The following is a 6000-nucleotide window of genomic DNA, read 5'->3' on the forward strand; positions in this document are numbered from 1 at the left end:
GCAATTACCATAATTCCAATATAAGAACACAGATTGGCCCAACTCACAAAATTTAATACTATACTTGGATTTCTTGTGCCTCAAAGTATGGCGTCCTATGCCTTTCATTTGGGCTATTTGCAGAAAGTCTGGATTCCTACTTAACTTCATACTCAGAGTAATGCCTGATGAGTTGAAATGGGAAAACAACCTACACTATTCAAAAGGTAATGAATTAATTATTATTAAAGCAAAAAAGTTTAAATTACCCTGGAGGTGTTACTGTGTTACTGGAGCRTTTGAGATTTGGCAGAAATATAGGAAAAAGGCCTGAGGACAGGAGAGAGACAGTGTGTTGGCACAAGCTGTCTTTTTCTACTCTTAGTTTCTGCAATATTCATCTAAGAATAATGGAATAATTGTCATAAAATAATAGAATGATTTGGGCTGAAAGGGACCTCAGCAGACCATCTAAGTCCAACCTCCTGGTCAAAACAGGTTTGGTTGGATCAGTTTAGTCAGGGCCTAGTCCAGTCTAGCTCTGATTATCTCCAGGGACAGAGCTTCCATGCTCTCTGGACAACCTGTGCTGTTCACCATACTCATTGTGAAAAACATTTTGCTTATATATGATTGGAATTTCCTTTGTTCCAGCTTGTATGTGTTGCCTCTTGCTCTATGACTGTGTACTCCCAAGGAAATCTGGCTGTGTCTTTTCTGCACTTTCCCTTGAGGTGATAGTAGACTGGGGCAAGAGCTCACCTTAGCCTTCTCCTCCTAAGGCTGAACAAACCCAGTTAGTTGTTTCAGCTTCTGCTCATGTCTCATGTGTTCTAATAAGGCAAATGGTTATTTTGAAAATCATTGCTGAATTGCTTTGCTGGCATTTGCTTGGACATGTTAAGACCATAGGCTTTGCTTTTGAGAGACCTTGAATGCACTAATTATTAAACTTCCAAGTTGTTTCACCATTCTCAGCAAAGCAGTAAAGAACCTGGGTCACAAAGGGGTTAAATATCTTGCCCAAGGTCAAGAGCTGAGAACAGAATGGAGGAATCTTGAAAGAAGTCCTTGTCCTGACCTTTGGGAATTGCATTTAAATTAAGCTTTTATTTTAACGGGAATTGCCGCTTGTTTTTGTGATGTTGGATTAGATTTTAGGTCTGCTAAAAAGGTGGCTCTGTCAATTGGTAAGATTAACATTGAATATTATGCTAATACTTTGCTTTGCAAAGAAAATAGTCTGCCTTTAGCAACCAAAGGTGCCTAAGTACATGTGCAGAAGSTAAGTGTAAATGCTGTAGTACTGGCCATGGCCATGACAGGAATGTACCTGTCAACTTGGACAGATCCTTTCGATTAGAACATCTTGATGGTCTTGACTGGACAAAGCAAGGACAGCGATGTATCCATTCTTAATCAGTCTGTGCCTTGAAGAGAGCTGCTATGTTGTGTAATAAGCTTTTGCAATAAGATGAGCCAGGCAGAATTCAGAAGCTTTATAGCTTTAACAGCCGCTATGGGTATTAAAGTGGGTTGACTCAGAAAGCAGAGGAACAAAAGATAGCGCTGAATGGAATTATTAAAGTTTGAACAACGGGGTTACATGCCACTGCATTTAGCACACAGTACATGGGTCTGAGTCACTGTTTTCAGATTTATTTAGATTTGTGTTGCATAAGGGAGATAACTAGGTAATATAGAGGAAAGTTGTACAGTCCTARTTATTCATACTTAATATCTAATACCAATGATACTTAAGTCATATGGGAGTCTCTGCTCTTTGCCAGGCTATTTCAATCCTGCAGTGGAAATCTTCTAAGGTAATTCTTGGAATCATTTTTTCCACTGAAACATCTTTGAGAATAAAAGATAGCCTTTCTTTCAAAAAAGGGAATACTATTTCACTCTGTGCTCATTGTTTAGCTGAGAAAATTCCTAGCAAGATAGAGAAGTATTTGTGCTTCTTGCATTAAAGTTGAAAATGCCTTAAATATGCTATCTGGCAGAATCTAGAAAAGGAGATCTGAGAGCAAAAGAATGCTATTAGTTATGTTTTACTGTCAAATGTTACAGTKCTTGTGCAAGCAAAATTCTCTCATCTGAATGTGGTTGCCTGACATTGATTCTGACTGAATCAAGAATGTCGCCTTCTGATCTTTCATATACATTRGGTAAAACCTATGCTATAGAAATCCTCCTTTTGCCGAAATGGTTGTAGTCTCTAGTTTTGAGCAGTGTGCGTGCCTGCTCTTCCAGTCCTGGTCTCCACGGTATGTGAGACCTGACACATCACGTGTTCAGAGTACACAGTTTTTTTTCTGGAAATGGAGCTTTTTCTAGGGTGAACCTGAGGCATGGGTACTGTGCTAATATTTGTACCCACTGAGTCAGAAAGAAGTGAAATGTTCATTGTTGCTTTTAGGCATGAAAATGTAGCTATGCCACAACTCTTTTGAAGAGATCTACTTTAGCTTCCTTCATTACCTATCAGCACTCTTGTTATTATCCTCTGTCTTAAAGACACACTTCTTTCCTTCAGTTGAGTAGTTTTGCATCTGGTGATTTGCAGATGCAAGCTGTGGATTTTTCAAATTCATCTGTTTCTTACAAGTTGGAACAATTTTTAAAAAAATGTGCCTAGAAATTACTTGCAGCTCCAAGTCATGTTTATTATCCAGCTGATTGGCTCCCTGTATGTTTTGTTTGTTTTTTCTTTACTTTTTACTATTTCTTCTGGCTGGCTCCTTCTGTGATCTTTCTTGAAGCCTTCCTCCGCACTTGCTTTCATTTGRAACGTACTTTTCTTGAGTTTAGATGATCAAAATGGACCACAAATGAAGTCTCACAATGTCAGTACAGTGATACTAATACTTCTATCATTTTAATGGAAAGCTACTTCTAACATGCCAAAAGTTGGATTTGCTTTTTTCTCATTGCAGTATGTCAGCAATTTATAGATGTTCTGTTTCAGACTAGTGCTTAAGATCTTTTTTCCTTTTCCCCCCTTTTCAGTTTTTCAGCTGAAATACAGAACTGAAATTGTTGTAACTGCTCCCAAAGTGTTTTTGACACTGTATTGTGAAATCTCATTTCTRCTGTAATATCCTAAGCCATCCAGTTCCTTTTGGAAATGCTGTGATCCTCCTCATTCCCAGAAACTTACTGTATCTTTTCCCCACCATCATCACCACTCTCATTATTGCAAATTAAAGCAAAACATTCATTTACTTTTTTGAACTGTTTCTGTATCATTCATATCCTCAGTCCCATCCTTACACTGTGGGAAGAGATTTTCAACCTTTTAAAAGCTACTACCTAGCCTTCCTGCAGTGTTTTTGCATTTACAACCAGATAAAAATTAGCATAAATGGTTCCAYTCGTTCCTCTGTTTCCCACATTTTACTCGTTCATTTGCTTACAAGTGTGGGAATGTGTACATGAGTTTGTTTTCCTCTRTAATCATTTTGAGACTACTTACTGATATCCTGAGGACCACTAATGGAYGACAGGTTGAGAAACAGTGGCATAATAGGTCTATATTTCCTCTAACAAATATTTTTATATATTACTTTTAATGGTTAAGGAACATCTTATTTTAAATCTTTCATCTCATTTGCAAGGTCTAACTCAAGTTCACCTAAGCAATCTGTAATTTACCATACCTCCTGGCCTTCAAGACGTGTTTATTTTCCCTGATTTTTCTTTTATGCATCTTTCTAATATTGTGCAGGGTTTTGTTCCTTTTGTTTCCTTTATGATTAAAGGAAATCATAATCCTTGTACACACTAACAAGTTCCTGACCTCRATTCCTGCTTTCAGTAGGTGGTGCATGACGCCAGGTGAGTTTAGAATACAAGAGTGTGTTGTACACAGAGCAAAAGAAAAGTGAAGGACTTGGGTGGAAATACCCAAGGATACCAAAGGACTTGCCTTTGTTGCAAGGGGGACTCTTGGGGAATAAGTTTTGCCTGAGAGTTTACTACAGGCATACACCCAGGATGTATGTTTTCAGGAAAATAATACCTTGCCAAGAGTCTAACAGTGTGAGCAGCTTTCTCTATGACCGCCAGTTACTTCCTTATTAACAATTTCCCCGGGCATTTTCATTAGCATTTGTGTGAGAAGAGAAAGCACTGTATATGGTAGCGGATGTACAAAGCTCTAGAGAGCTCTGGACTCCAACTACTACAGAACATGTACTGCCTCTTGGGATTTTACGAAATAAAAAAACTCAAGCCCCATCTCAGCAGAACGTTTGGTCCAGGTAACACATACAAGCAGATACCCCGTTAGCTTGCTCTAGCTTAGATAGCTTTAGTGTCTTTCAAGCTGCTTCTGTGGAGACATCCGCAAAGTTGAGATACTCCAGGTCACTCAGTCATTGACTGCTTTCTGAAGGATGTTTCTTAACAAAAGCCGTATACAGTGTAGATKTTTTTGATGCAGAAACATGCTCACCAGGAACTAGACTAAGTTTATTGATTCCTTTTCTACTTGCTAGGGAAACACCCACTAGATAGTCCTTGTTTGTTTAGTTCAGTTGGTTAGAGYGTGGTGCTGCTAATGCCAAGGTCGYGGGTTCAATCCCCATATGGGCTACGCTGAGGGGTGGACTAGATGACCTCCAGAGGTCCCTTCCAACCTTGCCATTCTGTGATTCTATGATRATTCTGTAGCCAGTAAGTGAGGATTTGTACATTTGTGAACATATATCTAATGCAACTGCTGCAAAAAAATTGATACTTTGCAATTATTATAAAGATAGTGCAATAATGTAGTGCTTTGAAATAAAAGCTAGTTAGAGAAGTTAATGTGAAAAGCTGACTTGCTTTTCCTACAGAAATCATATTTTACACTTTAAGTGAAAATATTCGTTTCAGATCCTCTTCTAGAGGTTCTTAGATATACTATTTTGGAGGTCAATGCATGCTATTTTAGTAGCAAGAATGAATAGTTTGTGCTGAAAACCAGTTAAGGTAATGGAACACAGGACATAAATCCAAAATTGCTTCTGTCAGGAGCTGAGTAACTGTTTCTTGCAGTTATTCTTACCAGAATATTCAGTAATACAGAAAGATTTGTGCCTTTTGATTAACACAGGAGGTTTTTTGTCAGTTAAGTGTTTATTATTATAGTTACAATGCAAGACTTCAAACTGTAAAATCTAGAATTTTATGACTTCACTGTATGTTTGGCTTGATTAAAAATGGATTAAAAATTACTGCATTTGATTTATCTACTGGGGAAATATACCACAATGAACAGAAATGAACATTCTGCATTCTTTTCTGCTGCAGGTGTCTTCAAGATGATCTTAAAGGGCTACGTTTGGGAGAGGGAGTTGCAGAGTTTAAATCACGTGATTTATCAGTTKTAAGTGCTCAAGCATCAAGTAAAGATCCAAATTTTGGAATTGTCTTAAAAATTGTGATAACTTCTTTGATTTTTCTTTTTTTAGTTGGTTGAGGGAGGGTATTTGTGTTGGAGAGGCTTTTTTGGAACTCAAGGTGGGTGGTCTTTGCAGTTTTGACTCCTTTTTTATTCATGAATGTTTTAATTCTTATGTGATCAGCTAAATCAAAGTTCTGAGAGTATAAAAAATATAAATATTGTGTCACTAACTATGAAATATAATGAGATTTGGCAGCTCTAAGTGCTTGGTCAGCARTTGACGGGTGTGTTAAATAGCACCAAATGGTGGTGAGGAACAAATGGTTCATGAGGAACAACACGCTGTTCTTCAAAGAATGGTATGATGGGGAGGTTGCCTTTATGAATGCAATGGCTGAAGTACCCATAGATGCCACTGAAGAATCTGCAGTATGAGTTCTAGGTTTTGTAATATACATATATATATAYATATATATATATAGCTTCTTGTGCATTACAGGTAATATATATTGCATAGCCCTTTATAGTCACCTTGTAGTAGTGGCCTGTTTTGGTTGCTGCTGTGTAGGCCATTGCCTATTAAAGGAGATTAATTTATTCTCACTAATGTCTTGGGTTTAATCAAA

At 37.7% G+C, this 6000-nt stretch overlaps 1 long non-coding RNA gene across 1 annotated transcript in view; it reads left to right on the forward strand.

Annotated features, from left to right (window-relative positions):
* The window catches only part of LOC146589775 (uncharacterized), an 88252-nt gene extending 82783 nt beyond the window's left edge, over positions 1 to 5469 (forward strand). Inside the window, exon 7 of the long non-coding RNA XR_014897113.1 lies at positions 5281 to 5469. This is a non-coding gene — a long non-coding RNA (uncharacterized LOC146589775). The remainder of the gene's footprint in view (positions 1 to 5280) is intronic.
* Positions 5470 to 6000: the final 531 nt, after the last annotated feature.

This window comes from Rhea americana, unplaced genomic scaffold (assembly GCF_003343005.1).
Source record: "Rhea americana isolate MKP2758 unplaced genomic scaffold, rheAme1 scaffold_434, whole genome shotgun sequence".
NCBI lineage: Eukaryota > Metazoa > Chordata > Aves > Rheiformes > Rheidae > Rhea > Rhea americana.